General features: G+C 37.3%; 1 long non-coding RNA gene across 2 annotated transcripts in view; it reads left to right on the forward strand.

Annotated features, from left to right (window-relative positions):
- Positions 1-22,500, forward strand: part of LOC128249189 (uncharacterized) — a 291,399-nt gene that overhangs the window by 26,860 nt on the left and 242,039 nt on the right. The gene's annotated exons all lie outside the window — the stretch shown is intronic.

A 22,500-nucleotide genomic window follows, 5' to 3' on the forward strand; every position in this document is an offset into this window, starting at 1 on the left:
CTCTCTTTCTCTTTCTCTATCTATCTATCTATATCTCTCTATCTCTCTATCTCTCTATCTATCTATATATTTATCTATCTCTAATTTTTATAACTAAATCTATTATTTTCTCCTCCTCCTTTTTTCATTTTGATTCTTCAAATCTCTATAAATCTCCTCCTGTGTGTATGAGTGCATTTGTGTGTATCCCCCCCTCTCTCTATTTTAATCCTCCATTTTAGACTTTTATTCCTCCTCCTCCCTCTCTCTTATATTTTATCTTCTTAACTTCCTTCCATTTCTCCACCTCGCTCGTCCGTTCCATCTTCATCGTCTTCTCCACCATCTCCTTCTTCGACGTAGCCTCCTCATTTTTATTACTATCCCATTCCGCTTACATAATTTTCCTTACACGGCTTTATTTTTCACAACCGACAGTTGCTCTGGTTCCATAAACTTTCCAAAACCTGTCTGATCATCCTATTAACTCATTTAACTTTACTTCTGTTCGATCGCCTAATCCATCTTCCAATTTGCACAGTACTTTGTGTTATATTGATACGACTCCAAACAATCCACTGCCGTTCTCCGCCTCTATATCTATCTGCACATTTGATGGCAGGAAGTAAGAAGTAAGGAATTTAGTGAATATGTTTTACATTGAGTGACACGTAAGAGAAAGGATTAAAAAATATACAGTATGTTGGATTGGGAAAGCTCTTGGTCGAAGAAAACATTGCAGCGTTGAGAACAATCAGTAAAGGAAACAATGTAAATGGGCGGTTCTGTGGTAAAACGTTTGCTCCCCGACCTCACGGTTCTGGTTCAGTCCCACTGCTCGGCACCTTGGATAACGCCTACTTCTATAGCCTCGGACTGACCAAAACTTCCTGAGTGGATTTGGTAAACGAAAACTGACAGTCGTGTGTGTGTGTGTGTGTGTGTGTGTGTGTGTGTGTGTGTGTGTGTGTGTGTGTGTGTGTGTGTGTGTGTGTGTGTGAAAGAGAGAGAGAGAGTCTTTGTGCCTGTGTTTGCCCTCACTACCGCTTGACAACCGGTGTTGGTCTGTTTACGTCCCGGTAACTTAGCGATTCGGCAAAAGAGAACGATAGAGTAACTGCTAGGTTAAAAAAAACTAATTATAAGTCCTGGGGTTGATTTGTTCGAATAAAACCCTTCAAGGTGATGCCCCAGCATGGCTGCAGTCAAATGACTGAAACAAGTAAAAAATGAAAGATAAAGATGTGTATGTGAGCGCACGCGTATGTGTGTGTGAGTGTGTATGTGTGTGTGTGTGTGTGTGTGTGTGTGTGTGTGTGTTTGTGTGTATGTATTATGTCTTTCATTTGTGTTTGTCTCCATTCCCACCGCGTGACAACCGGTGTTGGTTTGTTTACATGCCCTTAAAATAGCGGTTCGTCAAAACTGGCCGATAGAATAAGTACCAAGTTTAGAAGCAAAATAAGTCCTGGGATCGATTAGTTCTGCTAAAGTTATTCAAGGCGATGCCCCAGTATGATCACAGTCGAATGCCTGGAACGAGTAAAAGACAGAAAAGATAAAAGATGAAGAACGAGAAAGAAGAATTCCGTTAAATGAAACGGGATGGAGTGTCAGATGTGATATGGAAACAATAAATGGTTTTTCAATTTAGGGACCAGGCCAGGAATTCTAAGAGGAAGGCATTAGTCGATATAATTGACTCCAGTACTTGACTGGTATTTTATCTTATCTCCTCCATATCGATAACTCTTCTGATCTTTCCGCCTATCCGTTGAACTTATCGACACAGATTACATCTTATACGATATTGCTTGCAGTTTTCCTTTATATATGCATACATACATACATACATATATATATATATATATATATATATATATATATATATATATATATATATATATATATATATATACACACACTATAAACCGTTTGATGTACATCAATACATGTATAATAAACACATACCGAATCTATTTACTAGTTAGTTCCAATATTAGATTGACATGTATGCTGTTTTATGTGCCTGCTACTCATGTGTATGCATGTATGTATGGCTGGCTGACTGGCTGGCTGGCTGGCTGGCTGGATGGATGGATGGATGGATGGATGGATGGATGGATGGGTGGATGGATGGATAGTTCCTCTTCTGCTAAAGCTCTTCAAAGCCGTACCCCATAAGGCCGCAGACGGATGAGTGAAAGCAGTAAAAGAGAGAAAAGATAAAAATGAAGAAAAAAGAAAAATCAAGAATTCCGTTAGATGAAACGGTTGGGGGTGTCAGGTGGAAACACTAAACGGTTTTCCAATTTAGCGACAAGGCCAGGATTTCTAAGGGAAGATATTAGTCGATATCATTGAGCCCGGTACTTGACTGGTATTTTATGTTATCGTTCCCGAAAGAGTACAACGCAAAACTAATTTCGGCGGGATTTGAACACAAGATACGGAGTCAGAAAAGTCCCCTCGAAGTTTCCGATGCTTAAACTATTTCTGCTAGCTCGCTGGAAACAAGGTAAAATAATGATAACAATAATAATAACTATTGTGGAGCTTGTGGATTTTTTATTTTATTTTATTTCTTATGTTGTATCTTATGTTGTATCTTATGAGGGGTATTTTTGTCTGTAAAACACGTGCATTGACAAAATCGTTAGAGTGTTGGAAAAAATGCTTTGCAATATTTGTTCCGGGTCTATGTTCTGAATTCAAACATCGCCGAGTTCAACTTTGCGTTCCACCCTTTTCCAGGTCGATATGATATAGTACCAGTCCAGTAGTGGTGCCGTTCGTTTCAACTAACACCACTCCTCACCCACCCCAAAAATATTGGTGGTCTGGTGCTTAAGTCAGAAAGAATTCCGAGTCAACTTGCTAATTAATTAACCAATTAACAAATCGAATATTCGATAAATAGTTGAATCGATCAATCTGTCAGTTAGTTTGTGAGAGTCTTTTCTATGTCGTTCGTGACTTTACCGATGATGTATCCTCGTTATTCCAGGTCTGTCACGTTGTAACCAAATTTTCTTTCTATGTGAAACATAGATTTATAGATCTTCACATTATATCTTGTTTTATCAATATTGTTCCATAGCCACCGTTGTTTAGACTATAACTTACGAACAGCTTCATACGCAGAAAAATATTCTTTTCTACTCTAGACACAAGGCCCGAAATTTTTGGGGAAGAGTCCAGTCGATTGGATCGACCCAGTACGCAACTGGTACTTAATTTATCGACCCCGAAAGGATGAAAGGCAAAATCGACCTCGGTGGAATTTGAACTTCGAGGGTAAGCATTTCGCTCGGCGTGCAAAAGTTTCTGCCAGCTCACCGCCTAATGCCAGAAACGGATGTGAGATCTTACAATGAAAAATTACAATACAAAGGATGTTTACAAAATGTATAGGAAACTTATATGAGCAGACCTGTGTTCAACGGCATTCTAACCGTGACCATCTCTTTTTCTTATTTTTCTTATGCGTAAATAACCTTCGGCCAGATTATCCTACTTACCCATTTCTACAACGATAGGGTGTGTGATTGGAGGCTGATATTTCTTGTAGGCTGACTGAACTTGTAGAGGCTTCGGAATCTGGCTTATAGAGTAAACTTATTCAACCAGGGAATACGTGACAATTTACGCCAAGTTTTAATCAAATTTATAGAAGAACAGCACTCTTCTTTCATACTTAGCTTCTTCAAGTAGTACTTGAAGCAAATTGCAAGGACAGATCTGGGGAAGAAATGTGCAGTCATTATTCCTTTCTCTATTATTCTTCACGCTAACTCTTTCGCTATGGCCTTAACAAAGATGAAAATTATCTACTATTCTCTCTAAAGAAGGCAGTGAAGTGATTTTTATGACGGACACGGCAGAGATACAGATTCGTTCGACTTGCGATATAACACAAGTCGGCAATCTTTGGACACAGAACGAATGCATGCAATTCTATACACACCTCGGATACGCCCAGCACATCAGCTGTAAATGAAGTATTTATTACCCACTGGAAATGTTGAAAGTAGCATCCGAGAAAGACCACTCAGTTGATCTTCGATAATGCTTAGATTATACCACCAGAGCATCACCGGTTTCTGCACATCAGTAGTCTTCTGCTGAATACTTGAGAAGTGCGGACACTTTGAATGATTTCTGATATTAGACGCCCAATATTGGTTTACGCTTGACCCAGGACAGCAATTCCATCAAGAAATATTCTATGGAAAAACTAACCTAATACAAATTCACTATTAAAGAACCATGAACCTTCTAGCCGGTGCAATCCATCCATTCAACAGGAAGCGAAAGAGCAGACACTCCAATGTACTTAGATGTCGTATGGGTCAAGGCTTGACTGTCAGAATGATAATAGATTACTAAAGTGAAGTGAAGATAGGCACCAATGCGCGGATTTAGTAGTTAAGGAGAATTATGACATATATTGATTGTATTTTGATAGATTTCATACACAGATATACTTACACGCTCGCACACACATGAATGTATTGGTGTGTCTGCATGCGTGTGTTTAGGCACAAGACTACGATCTGCAATCGGGGGTGGGGTATAGTCTATTTAAATAACTTGACTAAGTGACTGCTGTTTGCTTTGCCGATGCTGGATGATTAAAAAAGGAAGTCAATTAATAATAATAATAATAATAATAATAATAATAATAATAATAATAATAATAATAATAATAATAATAATCCTTTCTACAATAGGCACAAGGCCTGAAATTGGGGGAGGAGATAGTCGATTACATCGACCCCACTGCTCGACTAGTACTTTTTTTCATCGCCCCCGAAAGGATGAAAGGCAAAGTCGACCTCGGTAGACGGACGAAATGCCGTTAAGCATTTTGCTCGGCGAGCTTAACGATTCTGCCAGCTCACCGCGTTTAAAATATTGATTTTAAATTTTGGCACCAGGCAGTGATTTCGGAGGAGGGGGTAGGTCGATTACATGAACTCCAATATTCAGCAGGTAATTATTTTGCCGACCCTGGCGGAATTTGAACTCAGAACGTAATGACGGACGAAACGCCGCTATTTCGCACGGCGTGCTAACGATTCTGTCAGCACAAGATCCACATATAAATATCTAAATAAATGGACTCATAAACATATGCAACATTCAGAAAGTAACACTACGAGGCACTCGTTGAATACTTTAAATAAGAAAAAAATCACAAAAAGAAAACAAGACATTGCACATACCAAAGACGTATAGAGCTGCGAATCTGCATTTTAGGGAAATCACGCAATAAAAATATGACTAGCGCAAAGTAAAATAATCATGGCAATAGTAATAATATGTTTATGCGCCACAGGAGCAAAACAAATACAAAACATTTATACAAGCGAGGATAAGTATTTAGTACACAACAGATGTTATACATACATACATACATACATACATACATACATGCATGCATACATAGATACAGAAAGAAAGAAAGAAAGCAAGAAAGAGAGACATGCAACCACTCGTTCCCAACTACACATCTGTCTATCGGTCTGTTTGTCAGTCTGTCTATGTATGTATGTATGCATATATAGTTCAAATTTATAGAAAAACAAAAACGAAGACAGGTGTAGAAACAACAAGTAAGTGTATTAATTTGATGTTCGGGAAAAATGGAAAGTCTTTTACGTTTCGAGCTTACGCTCTGCGACAAAAAGGAATAAGAGGAAGTAAATAGAGAAAGAATGAAAGAAAACGTGTTTGAGTTCAGTGGTCCAACACACACACACACTCACATACACACACAGGCACACACAACGTAAAAGTGCTAGCAATTTCCTTATTAGAAAGTATTGTTGACACAACAAACACACACACGCATACACATCTACATCACACAGTTGTATATGTCTTTTTCTTTTGCTGCATCGCACTCAAAACAACAACACTTTCTTTATCTTCTTCACCTCCTGACGAAGTGCAAAGCCCGAAGCGTTAAATTCTTTACTCCTCACAGCAACCAAACTTATCAAAATCCGGTGCGAATTCTCTTGTGTGTCTGTTCGTTAGTTTTATTTATACACAGATTAAATTTTGTTGTGGTTTATTGACTGCTGTTTTTATTAGGAATGCAAATATACAAATTGCTTTTCCGAATACAATTCTCAATTAAAGTAACGTATTTTTCCATCTGAGAACAATACGTAGGTTGAGACCAACAAATGAGTGGCTACTAGAATCGCTTGACCTGCTAGACACATGAGCTAAATGTCCTTCCAATCACACCTCATTTTTTCCATCTTAGCGAACTGGAGTAACGTGAAATGAAGTGTTTTGCTCAAGAACACAATGTGTCGCCTGGTCCAGGCATTTCAGTGAAAATAGTGACCAAAGCGCACATGTCTTTCGCAACTGTCCATGACTCAACAGCTCGGTTAAGCAGAGGTAAAAGACATCATTTGCAGTCGATATCGCATTCAGAACTCGATTGGTACCTATTATTATATCAACCCACTAACTCGACTAAAGTTAAAATCAAAGTCAATCCGACATCGGTGGGATTTAAGATCAGAACGTAAAAAGCCCCGTAACTAATTATTGGTTTCAGATTTTAGCACAAGGCCAGCAAGTTCTGGAAGGGGTTTTAGTCGATTATACCGCCCCCAATGTTTGACGGGTACGCTTTTTATCGACCACGAAAGAATGAAAGGCAAAGTTGATATGGATGGAACTTTAACTCAGAATGTAAAAGACGTACAAAATTCCCCTAAGCATTTTTTCCGGCATACTAACCATTCTACCAGCTCACCGCCTTTCCATAACAAAATATTGATATCGTACCTAGATACATTTTAAATTTGAGGAAAGGAATAGATAGGTACTTTATTACATCAATCTCTAAAAGAATGAAATACAAGTTTGTTAATAGCGGGATTTGAACTCACGCTGTAAAGAGGTAAAACTAATATTACGTCTGCCACCCACCCAGTTTCAAATCGATTCCCAGTTAGACGATTCTACTTCAATTTACTTCACGACTGACTAGCTGCAGAGAGATAATTCAGGTGAAGTCGATAACGATGACATACTTAAACGAGACATGAAGCAGTGATAAAAATAGTGTTAATTAGAAGATAGAGGGGAGAAGAAAGACACACACACCTACCAACAACAACAACGTGCGCGCACACACACACACACAGGCACAACAAAAAAAAGACAGAAAACAAAGGTAAGAACGATAAAAGCAGTCAATGGTTAAGTATTCTTGCAACAGATATGATGTAAGCAATCAGGATGATGAAGGAAAGTGACGAGTGCATCGAAAGCGAAATAGTCAATAATGGTGGCAGACATCCTAAGTCAGGAATTATACTACTTTAGACGTAGGCAGAGCTGTGTGGTTAAGAAGTTTACTTCGCAACCCCGTAGTTTCGTGTTCGGCGCTAATGCATGGTACTATAGACATGCATCATCTACTATAGACTCTGGTTAACCATCGCACATTTTAACTCATTCAAAAAAACGAGGAGGTGTTTATTGTAAAAATTTTCAATGACTAATACAAATAGATTAAATTAGAGCTATGATTGCGTCTACGTAAAAAAAAAATAGCATGGAAACAGAAGCATGTTGAATATATATATATATATACAAACATACATACAACATATATATACATACTATATATATATATATATATGTGTGTGTGTGTGTGTGTGTGTATATGTATATATATATATATACATATATATATACATACACACACAATTATATATATATATATATATATATATATATATATATATATATATATATATATATATATATATATATAAATTGTATGAATGTATGTATCCTTGTGTACATTAGCAAGAAAATCGGTAAACCGGTACTTTCGAATAAAAACATTTTGTGGTGTTTGTTCTATTCGAGGGTAAACACGATAAATAAACGAATCACTGGTTGGCCTATGGGCAAACCTACAGGCAACAACGCTGTCGCTCACAAAATTTGCTTTAAAATTAAATAGATAAATAATGAAATAAATAGATTAACAGACGTAATGGATTTAGCAGTTATAATAATGGTTCGTTGCAAAGAATATTTTAGCATTCGGTTTTATTGATTTCTGCAAAGCTTTGATCTAAGGCAATTAGTCTATAACTTTCCCGTCTTTTTCCCGTTCTTGTCATATTACGTTATCCAACATGTACCATCTTTAAATCAAGGGTTATCAACCGAATCCGTAGTTATGGGCAAATCGCAGCTTGCGGGACTATCTAAATGGCACGCCTAACGAAACTTAAACTTCTTGTTTTGTCATTTAGTTTGAGGCCCACCTTGTGTTGAACCATGTCTTATATCGACTTCTTCACGAAAAAAGGTTGCTCGTGCCTGCTGCAGAGTTAACCTTATTGGATCTTTGTCATTGGTGTTCTTCAGCCTGAGATAAGCCGACATAATAGATCATTCAGTAGCATTGCTACTGTAACCATTTTTCTATTTTTAATATCAATGACTAGAGAGAGAGGGGAGAGGAGGGGGAGAGAGAGAGAGAGACAGACAGAGAGACAGAAAGAGAGAACGATAAAACGAAACGCAAAGCTAGGAATATTGTGCAATATGGATTAACATTGTAGAATGTAGTGAAGAAGATCCGCCTGGTATTTCTAGCGAATTGAGAGAAAACGCAAAAGAGACCCGCTCATTGGGCGTAAAGTTTTCCTATTCCTTTTCTGTTTTTTTTCTTTTTTCTTAATTTTTACTCAACGGAAACTGTGTTGAAAATGCAAGAGACACGAAAGATTGTTTCAATAAATTAGCTAATTAACATACTGAATAAACAATGTGTTGTGCCTGTAAGTAATTATGTCAGCCTGTTTGGCTGATTGCATTGCATACCTTGCCGGCTTTGCCTACTAAACAACCAGTCAGTCTCCTTAATCTTTCTGTCTGCCTAGATGTCAGTAAATAGACCTGCTATATCTGTCGAAATGACATCAACTCCCAGTCCTCCGTGCTAAAAGAGCTTACATGTCACTTAGACATCAAACAACATAAGTCCACACGCAGAGAAATGTTTTCAGCGATGTGTTCTTCTTTTGCGCCTTTATCTATCTATCTAACTATCTATCTATCTATCTATCTATCTATCTATCTATCTATCTATCTATCTATCTACATTTAAGTCTATCACTGCCTCCCTTTCTCTCTGTATATAAATATACTTGAAATATGTGTGCGTATACACACACATACAAACTCACAAACACACACATACACATATTCATATGTGTGTATGTAAGTATATATATATAAATATATATGCTTGTATGTGTATGTATGTATATATGCACTCATGTAACCCCCCCCCCTACACACACACACACATACACCTGTTTATCCACATAATGCTAAGAAATGACCAACGAATACATTGTTCAGAGTTTTATATTCTTATGTTAACAATCGGTGATTCACTCTTCTTATTACTCAGAGTTTCACACAGACGTCAATTACCATTCATCATTATTCAGATGTACCTCTGATCACACACGTAATTCACGTAATGAACCAATGAATCAGCAACTGTTTTCCATATGTATGCATGTGTGTGCGCATGTTTGTATGCATGTATGCAAGTATATATGCATGTATGTATGTGTGTGTATGTGTGTGTATGTATATATTTATATACATATACATACATATATACATACTTACACACACACGTATATATACAAACCAACGCACATATGTAAAGCGTGTACACACATGCACGCACTCACGTATGTGTGTGTGTGTGTGTATGTGTGTGTGTGTGTGTGTGTGTGTGTGTGTGTGTGTGTGTGTGTGTGTGTGTGTACAGACAGACATACGAGGGGTGCAGCAAAGTTCCTCGCTTTGGGTAAAAAATCTATATACTGGAGATAAAAGAACAAATACTGCAACGGTCCTTCAAATTTTCTAAGTCCTGTGAAAGAACACGAAATTTTGAGCCTCCTCCAGCCAGGCTTTTAACGACACACTCTCCGTGTTTATATATACATTGCATGTTTACCTGTAACAGTAAAGTACGCTGACCTGTCGCTGAAATTGACAAATATTTCGTTGTAGATTAATTTTAGCAAAGAAGCTTCGCGGATTATCAAAAACTCTAGTTTCTGAGCGTAATATGTAGAAACATAAAGTCAGCGTTTCAGCGCCTGACATGAGAAAAATAAGTCCTACATAACAATAGATACACACGTTCTGTTCGATATTTGTAGTGTTCCTAGCTAGACGGAGTACTTTGTGGCAGTCAATGAATTATTCCACCTTACGCTCATCTTCAGTTTTCATCAGCTATAATTTCCGAGTCCTGTCACGGTCGTTTCCAGCTCTCTCTCTCTCTCTCTCTCTCTCTCTCTCTCTCTCTCTCTCTCTCTCTCTCTCTCTCTCTCTCACACACACACACACACACACACACACACACACACACACACACACACATACACACACACACAAACATTAATGTTTGTTCAATCAGTTATAATAAAACAATTTTACATTCGTTTGATGGTTTGTTCCGTAATTTTGTAGAGCACAAATTTATTATTCTTATACAAGAATGTTGTTGACAGTAACTTCGAAGTTTCGGTCAGTTAAGCCACCGTCGGGCTGCGACGCATTAGATTTAGTTTTACGTTTACCACCTCACTCAAACATCCATGCACAAAGATAATTTTTCACTCAACAGAGACTATATAAAAGAAAGACTAACTCTAATGCATTGCAGTCTGGCGATGGCTTAACTGATCGAAACTTCGAATTCACTATCAACAAAATATACATATGTATGTATGTTTGTATGTATGTGTATATATATATATATATATATATATATATATATATATATATATATATATATATATATGTGTGTGTGTGTGTGTGTGTAGATATATATGTAGATTAAAAAGTAAGAATTGAAATGACTTTTTTTGATAATTTTTCCACTTCGATAATTAGATGTTTATAAGTTTATATATATATATATATATATATATATATATATATATATATATATATATATATATATATATATATATATATATATATATATATATATATATATATATATACGCGTGTTTGTGCGATATATATATATATACACATAAGTATATGCATTCATACATGCATACACTCACGTAAGAAGCATGCTTTACTGCAAAAACGGTACTTAAAGCTGGCGAACTAGCTTAGTTGTAATATACTGTCAACAGAATAACAGAAAATTAAACATTCATGTATACACACACATATACAAAACACACACACTCAGTGAATACATAGATCAAGAAAGAAAGTCAGAGGTAGATGAATATATGATGATACGTGAGAGAAATATGGTGATCCGTAAAAATAGTATTTAAAATGTAAAGAAGGTTATGAATGATTATAAAAGTTGATAGAATCAGATTAATGTTTGCTGACGATACGAAACACATCGAAATCTGACAGTGTTTTAATCTAAACTTCTGTGTAGGTCTCTATATCTGTACGTATTTTAGTAAGTATGTATACATCTATATCAATATTTGTATCTGTATGTGTCCGTCTCTTTATATTTAAGTATGTATATGTATGCATGTTTATATGTATATATATACGATGTATATGTATATATATATGTGTTTCTAAGTGTGCATGTATATAAACTTGCATGCATATGTGCATAGATGATACAAACACGTGTATGTGTTTGTGTGAGTGGGTGTATGTGTGTACGTATGCCTGCATGCACACAGACGTGTGTGTGTGTGTGTATGTGTTCTTTATAGTTTTGAGTGAAACCAGTTTGTCATTCCTCTACATGCACGTGTAGGTTTTATATAGAAAATCACTATCTCTTTGAACAGTATTATATTAGTTCCAACAGGGCCTACACAAGAAAGTTCAATCACTAATTCTGTCAGGGCCTGTGATTATCTATCAAGGAACTGCCATCGTGCAGCACTGTGTCCGAAAGTTATTTTTTTTGTTCGGCCAATCCAAATCGTTCTCCAAAGTACATAGGTCTAATAATACCGGATTTAGGACAAATCAAGACCCTGTGCTAGTTACGTTATGAGGTCCCTTACTTGGACAGTTAGGCAGCATACATGCTCAGGAAATTCATTGTAAAATGTTTTGGGAGCAAGTAGATGCCCCCACCACCTGGTCAACGGGGACTGTGCTTAAGCACACCTAAGCACAATGGTAAATCCAACACTGGTGTCTAAACAGAAAACTCGTATCAGTCTGTTGTCAATATTCTAATCTGAATTACAGGGTTGTAGTAATCAAAAAGAATCATATATATATATATATATATATATATATATATATATATATATATATATATATATACATATGTATATGTATTTATGCATGTATGTATGCATGTGTGTATGTATGTAAGTTTGGTGTTCAATTTCAGTATATGTATGCAAAAGTTAGGGGACTTCATTCCATATGTATGGAAACTTTGGTAGATATACGCGTCAACATATTATTCACAAACCCGCATACACGCACACACACACTCATAAAATAATATATGTAAAATACCATATATATATATATATATATATATATATATATATATATACACATAGATGTGTGTGTATGTATGTATGTATGTATGTATGTACAGTCCCAAGAATAAAATCTAGACCATACACGCATTATGTAGTTGACCTAGCACTATGTTATTGGTCGTCGTCATATTGTCTAAAATGCACACCGCAATGGGTTGTTGTCGAGAAGACATTTACTTCACCATTTTTTATTCATCTACTTGTGTGTGTGTGTGTGTGTGTGTGTGTGTGTGTGTGTGTGTGTGTGTGTAAGTATTCATATGCATACCGACCGCATAAACGTCCTAGCAGGCATTGAAATCCACTGAAGTACTGCATGCATGATGAGATCTTGTCTTGTCACTTTGTTGAACAGAGTTCAAATTTTTATGTGGACAAAAATAAATAAATAAAAATAAAAAAAGGAAAAAGAAAGGAAGGAAGGAAAGAAAGAAAGCACACTAACCCAGAGGAAAGTATTATGGTGTGATGTGAGATTAGGCAAAGAATTCATTCAGGAAAGTATTCTGAACTTATCGTTCACGGTGCTATGGACCATTATCCACAGACACGCAGACGACCAAATGCACAGGATCCGCTGTGTGTGTGTGTGTGTATTTGCGTATAAATGTGTTTTGCATGTGTCTGAGTTTGTATGTACACACACACACACAAGCACACGCACACACATATTTATATATCACAACAACAGAATTATTTAGTGAAGTTTATAGATGCAGAAAAATAAGAACGTCACTGTCAAAGGAATATCCTGGCATTTCAGGACTCTTCCTTTGTATAAGAGACAAAAAGTGTTAATAAAAATTTGATCTGCGAGTCACATATGCTTCAATAAAAAATTTCGTTTCTGACGAGCTGGCAGAATCGTTAGCACACCGGACAAAATGCTTAGCGGCATTTCGTCTGTTTTTACGTTCTGAGTTCAAATTCAGCCGAGATCGACTTCGCTTTTCATCCTTTCAGGATCGATAAATTAAGTAACAGTACTGGGGTTGATGTGATCGATTTACCCCTGCCCCCCAAAGTTTCAGGCCTTGTACCTTCAGCCGAAAGGATTAATCTCAATTACGATTCTCATTTAAAATATACTTTTAATTGACACTTATACTTTGTCCTTTTGGTACTCCAGTTCCCCGTGAGATAAATTTTACCGTTCATGCTCACCCAGAATCGATTAAGTAAATCTCAGTCGAGTCTTGTAACTGGTTCAATTTTTCTAGCTTCTCCATATTCTTCTGTTTTCAAGTTTGTTAGAACTCAGTGCTAAGGAATTTACGACAGATGCATTGTAGTAGTTCATTGCGTGCCTTCGGGTTCTGGTTTCTGTTTGTAGTCCATAAAATAATGTAGCAGTTTCGTATTTAGGTCGATTTAGCTAACAACACCTTTCTCTAAAATTTGCGACCTAATACTATGTTAAGAATCGGTAAAGTTAGAGCTTGGAATATTAAGTACTCGTGATGGTAATGATGAAGGGAGGTGTAGATAGGCGATTTTATGAAATGTATGTTCTATCAGAGAAAGGTATCTTTACAAATGTGTGTGTGTTTGTATGTAAGCATGAATGCATGTGTATTTACGTATGCATGTACGTATATCACTGCGTGTGTGTGTGTGTGTGTGTGTGTGTGTGTGTGTGTGTGTGTGTGTGTGTGTGTGTGTGTGTGCACTTGCGCACAGCTGGAAGTCGAAGACTGAAAAGAAGTTATGAAGCGTGAATAGCTGAATGCACTGTCAGTTCAACTTATCTACTCGACACTACATTAAGAAGGAGAGAGAGAGAAGAGAGGAGAGAAAGAGGGAGGGAGAAAGAGTGAGAGAGAGAGAAAGTTAAAGAATGTGTGTGTGTGTTGTCAGTCAGTCAGTCAAATAGACCAAAAACAACAATGATACTTCTTTTTAAAACCCTTAGAAATTTACGTGCCACAAATTCATGATAAATATAAGGAGCTAATAGACGGCGAGCTGGCAGAGACGTTAGCACGCCGGGCGAAATGCTCAGCGGTATTTCGTCTGTCTTTATGATCTGAGTTCAAATCCCGCCGAGGTCGACTTTGCCTTTCATCCTTTCGGAGTCGATAAATTAAGTATCAGCTGCATACTGGGGTCGATCTAAAAATTTCGGGCCTTCTGCCTAAAGTAGAAAAAAAAAAGTAAAGGAAAATACATAAGGAATTAACGAGGTGCTGTGCTAGCAATAGCAACCAAATTTCCTTCAAACAGCACCCCTCTGTTTCTACAAATGAAATGGTGGTGATACTAAGAGACATAAATACACTTTCGTATATATATATATATATATTGCCCGATCCTACCTAGAATACTGTTGCCCACTGCGGTCTGCCCACACGAAGCAGCGCATTATGAAAGTGTAAGTACTCCAGAGGTCAATAACAAGAAAGATGGACGGCATGACAGACATTGACTATTGGGGTCGACTAAAAAAATCTCAATCTCTTCTCAGGAGTTCTCTGGACCAAAAAATCCTGGACCAACCTCCTACACCTGGATATGTCTCCAACAATAATAACTCTTTGCTAGAGTGGGCCATGCTGTCCCATATATGACCGCGATCTAAAAGATTTCACCAGGTGGTGCTACTAAGTTAGACAATGTCTGGGCTTGTACTGGCCGAAACCTAACTAGGTTATGTGTGTGTGTGTGTGTGTGTGTGTGTGTGTGTGTGTGTGTGTGTGTGTGTGTGTGTGTGTGTGTGTGTGTGTGTGTGTGTGTGTGTGTGTGTGTGTGTGTGTGTGTGTGTGTGTGTGTGTGTGTGTGTGTGTGTGTGTGTGTGTAAATTGGATGGTAATGTTTAAAGTGTCTTTCTTAATAGGTCTGATAGAAATGAGCTGGCTCGGGGTTAAACAACAAAACACTAAAGGAAACTTTTTTTTTCCTTTTACTTAAAAAGATGGAAGCAGTAGTCACGTTTGATTGACGTCTTTGTGTTAACTTTGACTCTTGTTCTGCTGAATCAGAACTGATTTGGAGTAAAACGAAACCAGCAGCAACAGCACTATACACGAAGTTGATGGTTTTGTTAATGTTGTATAACCACATGTCAGTTGCGACTGAGTGGACTTATGACCCAAAGTTTTCTAGCTATGGTCATCTAATCCTTGTCTCAAGCTTTGCATATCTAAGGCTACATTACCCAATAAGTATTTACTTTTTAAAGACGGTCCGGTATACTTAATTAGAAACTTGGCTTCTGTTCCTAGCAGACTGAGCGACTACATGGAGACTTTCTTGTTGACTACAATCTCTGACAGAGTTAATGCTTATTGCTAATGTTCTTTATTTAGTACTAAACCAATTGTGATTGAGAAGACTTATGATCAAATGGCATTTAACCTATAACCATCTCCTTTGTTCAATTATAATACACCTAGAAATATTATATCTAGAAATATATCATCCAGTGTGAACCACTTTTTGTAGAACGCAGAATAGGATTTAAACGGCTGTTTGCTTACTTTTTAGCCGGTCTTGCGGCCATGTTGATTTGACTCTAATTAAGCTAATACCGTGGAGGCGCAATGGCCCAGTGGTTAGGGCAGCGGACTCGCGGTCATAGGATTGCGGTTTCGATTCCTAGACCGGGCGTTGTGAGTGTTTATTGAACGAAAACACCTAAAGTTCCACGAAGCTCCGGCAGGAGATGGTGGCGAACCCTGCTGTACTCTTCCACCACAACTTTCTCTCACTCTTACTTCCTGTTTCTGTTGTGCCTGTATTTCAAAGGGCCAGCCTTGTCACACTGTGTCACGCTGAATATCCCCGAGAACTACGTTAAGGGTACACGTGTCTGTGGAGTGCTCAGCCACTTGCACGTTAATTTCACGAGCAGGCTGTTCCGTTGATCAGATCAACTGGAACCCTCGACGTCGTAAGCGGCGGAGTGCCAACAACAACAAGCTAATACCAGAAAGTTAATGGAATTCAAGAAGACACCGAGTAACAGTACTGCAGTGACTAACCTATATACAAAACAAAGAATACAAATGTACTCATATGAGTACATTTTATAAGAATACATGTTTCTGTGGAGGCGTGCCGATGACGGGGCTGGTTGCTGTGATGGTGCTGGGTGTCAATGAATTTATGCAGAGTGATAAAATGCGGGAGCGAAGCCTGCTGTGTTAACATTATAATTAGGTAAACCTGCTCATCGTTTTACAAAATAAACGTCGCTTGGGTTTAAATAACTCTAAATGCTTCCCCCCACCCCCACCCCCAGCTAGCTATATATACTTCTTACCCTCATGCACAAGTATGTGGTTGTATGAATATATGGGTGTGTGCATGTCTGTGTTTGTGTGTATATGTTTTTATAAGTACATATGAAAGAACAAATATATAAGAGCTAAGCCTCATCATACGCACACACCCACCACACACACACCCACACACACGTGCATGTGGGTGTGAGATTGGGGTGGGTGTAAGTGTGTATATGTACTGCCGTATGAGGCATAAAATTGTACCTCGAAGGAAAACACCTTCTGATAATTTTAAAACTCTCGGATGCTTCTCTTATCGAACCAGTTTATTTTGCCTGTCATTGCCTTCCAAGATTGTTTAAAGAAGAATTATACAAAGCAGAGTTTATGTGTTCGGCATAGATCTGTTGAAGTTAACGCCCTCACCATAACCACAATACAATGACTGAAATGGGTAAAATATCGGAAAAATATAAATAAATTCAACTTTTCGTCATTCTTCATCCGAAAGAAAGGCACTGGCACGAAACGTAAGAATTCGCCCTCTGTTTTGTTACGGCAAACATGCTTTTTCGATAATTCGGCCTTGATAAAAGTTTTAAGAAAAGGTTGGGTACTTTTTTCTTTTTCCAAGAATCAACTATTATCTTAAAAAGGTCAAAATTTCTGTTGGCTTTTCTTTTTTAGCCACCATCCCCCTCTGTATGAAGGGTAAGGGAGGTTCAATTTCTTTAAACCCTGCATGTCATCCTAGATTGTTGAAATCCTTCCCGTTGTTCAACTTTAAATTGTGCAAATGTAAATCTTTGAATAGGAACGGGGTTCCAGAATATTGTTGATTTGATGAGCAAGATTGAGAAGGTATTAAATTCGAGTGTGAGTGTTTGGAAAAACTGTCTTATTAGGCGTGGTTATACAGGTTAGAAGATCGCTTCCCAACCTTGCACCACATTCAACTCCTTTAACAATAAAATCCAGTGTATTTCCTAACAAGTAAGCTTACTGTTACTTTATAATAGAGCAGAATGCTAAACTTTTGGTGATTCGAAGTTTATTTTCGAATTTGTGAGTCAACGAAGGAGCTTCTACAAATTTAGACAACAGACTGAACGAACAACAACTGAATTTCCTTCAATCCACATAAACTATTTCTGTAGCATAGTAGCAAAGGTCCTCAGCATCTAGTGGTAAAGTCACTTTTGGCGCCCGTTTCTATTGTAATATTTCAAATGTTACTATTAATACTTACCCCATTTACTGGTAAAACCATTACGAATTAATCACCGCCTTCCACGGGTCAAAAATAAATTTACAATATAACATTTCATAATATTACAACTGAAAAACCTGTTAGTAATATAAATATTTTACGCCCCATCACACCTGTGTCGCAGGGGTAATAAACCCTCCTCCCTCTCTCGCCCCCACCCTTGCTTTATCCCAGTACTATCGTCTTGAAAAACGAAGCACATGGGAGTCATTACGTTGATAAAAACAAAGAAACAAAACAAAACAAAAAAATGAAGATGGGATGGTTACGGCTAGAAGGCACTGACGGTAGGTCTGCTCAATCTGTGTTGACCTACTTGTAGGTCAACCTAAGAATAACAACAACCGTAACAGCAATAGCACAAGGGTACGTCTAAGCAGCCAAACTTCCTCCAGGTCAACCCCCTACTGTCTTTAAAAAGGAAACTACGCATCAGACAGACTTCTAAACATAATATTTGAATGAAAAAATTAAAGGGGTTAGTAGCGGCTCGGCCACTTTTTGATCCTGGTTCTGTTCTGATCAGGGCTGACCTGGGACGCTAAACCATAACAATAACACTAACTTTAAGAGTTTAATATAAGCCTTAATCAACTTATCTTCTCTCATTATCTCTCTACTACAGTCTAGTAGACCTGAAAAGCCAAAGGACGCTGCTCTTTCTTGTTTCACTAATACGGATATCATCATTTAATGCTATTATTTATAATCTCTATATCGACACTTCCACACACGCTCACACAAGCACGCATTCACTAACGCACTGACTCACACTCTCACACAACCTAAATCACACGCATACACACATTCGTACTCATACATATACACCTAGATAAACTTACATACACACTAACATCCATTCATATACACACGTTCGTGCACACTCAGACATACACACATGCTTCTATATATGTGTGAAAAAGATATTTACAGACAGCAATACGCATATACACACATACATCTACATACAGAATAGAATAATACATAGATACGCGTGTTTGTGTCTGTATGGATGTGTATGCGTGTCTATGTGAGTGTTGGGTGTATGTGCATATATGTGTACGTGTGCTTGTGTCAGTGTATGCGAGTATGAAAGTGTATATATGAAAACTTGGGAGTGTGTGTGTACATGTGTAGATGTATACGTATCTGCATAAATGGATATATGTATGTTTGCATATATGGGTGCATGCGTTTGTGTATGTTTCTCTGTGCGTATGTGCATATGCGAATGTATGTGTGTGAAAATCTATATTTTCAGCACGGCGTCCTTCTGTCTCGGTCGTATCCAAATATCAATTTCGTTTCACTAGGCACAAAGCCAAATTTGGCATGGGTGCTGGTAGAATAGATAGGAGGGTGGTATTTTCTAGGTTCAAAATCGATTGAATTACCCTGTGCCATACGAAATATAACTGGTATTTCTTATCAAATTCGTAGGCCGAAGCGAACAATTTAAAAGGGTCCAAGCTATGGAAAAGGTTGGTATTTAGTTAAACATACTCGCAGACACCTTAAATCTTCTCAGCCATATATCAATTAATATATATTAATATGTAACGGATAAAGGCATAGGCTTGGCTGTTTACTTCTCAATCACATGGTCTCAGGTTCAATCTCATTTTGAGATATTTTGGACAAGGGTTTTCAACAGTTTTCGGGTCAAGCCGAGTAACATCTTCCGACAATGTAGAACAACAATGCGCGTATATATATATATATATATATATATATATATATATGTATGTGTGTGTGTGGGGGGGGGGTAAGAAGTTTGCGTCCCGACCTCATGGTTCTGGGTTCAGTCGCACTGCGTGGCACCTTGGCTAAGTGTCTTCTAGTATAGCTTCGGGCCGACCAAAGCTTTGTGAGTGGTTTTGGTAGACGGAAACTGAAAGAAGCCTATCGTATATATATATATATATATATATATATATATATATAGTATGTGTGTGTAGTATATATATAGTATGTGTGTGTAGTATATATATATAGTATTTGTGTCAGCATTTGTCCCCCCATCTTCACTTGACAACCGATGTTGGTGTGTTTACGTCCCCATCAAAAGAAACCGATAGAATAAGTACTAGGCTTACAAAGAATAAGTCCTGGGTTCAATTTGTTCGACTAAATGTAGTGCTCCAGCATGGCCGCAGTCAGATGACTGAAACAAGTAAAAGAATAAAAGAATATAGATAGATAGATAGATAGATATGAATGTATGTATGTATATATGTGTATATATGTGTGTGTGTGTGTGTGTGTGTGTGAGTGTGCGTGTAAGTATTGGTGTGTGTGTGCGTGTGTTTGTGTGTGAATGACCGTTTCTATGACTATGTTTACATTTGATACGTTTTCAGAAGTGGCATTTACATTCCGTATGTTTATATCCCTTAACAACGATGTTAGAAATAAAAATCACTAAAATAAGTATCTAAAGTTAAAAGGAACATACTTGTTGTCGATATGGAGGACTAAAGAGCGCCATGACCATTGTCTTCTAACTGCAAAAGTAATTTTTAAGAAGCATCACAGTTTAATATTATGTTCGTGCATCATCGCCGTATCAGCTAGACAATGCACATTTGAATTCCCGTCACAAACAAATACACACAAGAGTGGAATCCAACATGCAAACTAAACAAACACATATCAATGCTACAGCGAATTTGTCATTTACAGTGGTGAGTTGTTCGACCTTATCGTACCTGGTTAATCACGGAGTGGACAGTCAAAATTTGAAAGTTTTGACCATGAACGTAACACTGTTCGCAAGTGACGTGATATGAAGCACTGACTTATTTATATGTACATCTGACAATAAATGACATTTGATTGTCTGGCAGCCAATCTGTCAGACAATCATTTCCTGATTGCTGAAAGAAACCGGACGTCACTGTGAGAAAATTTCAAGTCTTGCTTTGTAACAAATGAACAGCAGACAGAACAATATTCCCATGATTGTCACCAATAATAAAACTGCATTAATGGGCAACCGCCACGATAGCCATTTTCGACGGAAGATAATACTGCGAAGCTCTTTAAAACGTCCAGGGAAATATAAGAAAACACGAAAGATATTTAATACAAATATTAAACCTAAAGCATTGTCTCGTATTCAATAAACATACACGCATATACATGCACACACACATATGATATATATACATACATACGAATCTATGTATGTGTAAAACATAAATGCATACACATGCACACTCACACATATGTATATTAATACAATAGAACATTCCTTCCTCCCCACCTACCTATTAACCTACCTGCTGCCTATCAACCTACCTTTTGTGTCATGCTCAAGACTATGAAACGAAATGAAAAATATAATCTATTAAAGATTCGACATTTATTTATATTATTCGTATGACCGTTAAATACATATTTTAAATTGAGTATGGCTTATGCATATCCTTTTATCCAATTAATCTGTTATCAGTTATTGAATTGCGGACAAGCTGGAGGAAGCGTTCTGAAGAATTATCTTGTTACAAAAGATTCACGCGCCCGCACACACAAATGAGCAGAAGAGACACATGTGTTCCTATATTCACACATACATGCATACGTACATACATATATGTATATGTGCACACACACATACACACACACACACACACACACGCACACACATATTCTTTTATTCTCTTATTCGTTTTAGCCATGTGGCTATATATATGTATATGTATTTATATATATATATATATATATATATATATATATATATATATATATATATATACACGAGTAAGCACATAAATGCGGAACAAGGTGGGAATACCAGAGGTAGAATAATAATCATTTTTATTATTATTATTAAACCTGCAAAAACATTACAAAAAGCTGCTACTCAGAATTTCATGTTCCCGTTCAAGATTCTTGATCACGACTGGTCGACGAACGGGAACGTGAAACTCTGAGTAGCAGCTTTTTGTTATTCTTTGCAGCTCTGTAACTTTTTCTCCAATTTTTTTTCTCCACAACATCATACCTTCATACCAATTGGACTGGAAAACTTTATTATTATAGCCGATTTCCAGATTTCTTACTGTCTTTTAAAAAAATGCATATTTTGCGAATGAAAAAAAAACTAGATCCCGAGCGAGAGTGAGAGAGAGAGAGAGAGGGGAGGGAAGGAAGGAGAAGCACCCTCACACAATGAAAGAGAGAGAGAGAGGTAGAGACATAGACTTGTTAACTGATATAATATGGCATATGAATCACTATGTATACAGTAAATAGTTGACACTATTTAAAAACTTCAGAGCTACGACATTTGACTATAGTGTACAAACAAGTTGCAAAAAGCATACAAAGCGAATACATGTGAAATTCTTATTGGCGTTAGTACATAACCTGATTCTCTCAGTCAGCCTCCGACCTACGCAATCAGCTACATTCAAGCAAATATGTGACA

This window comes from Octopus bimaculoides, chromosome 12 (assembly GCF_046866305.1).
Source record: "Octopus bimaculoides isolate indiv1 chromosome 12, ASM4686630v1, whole genome shotgun sequence".
In the NCBI taxonomy this organism is placed as follows: domain Eukaryota; kingdom Metazoa; phylum Mollusca; class Cephalopoda; order Octopoda; family Octopodidae; genus Octopus; species Octopus bimaculoides.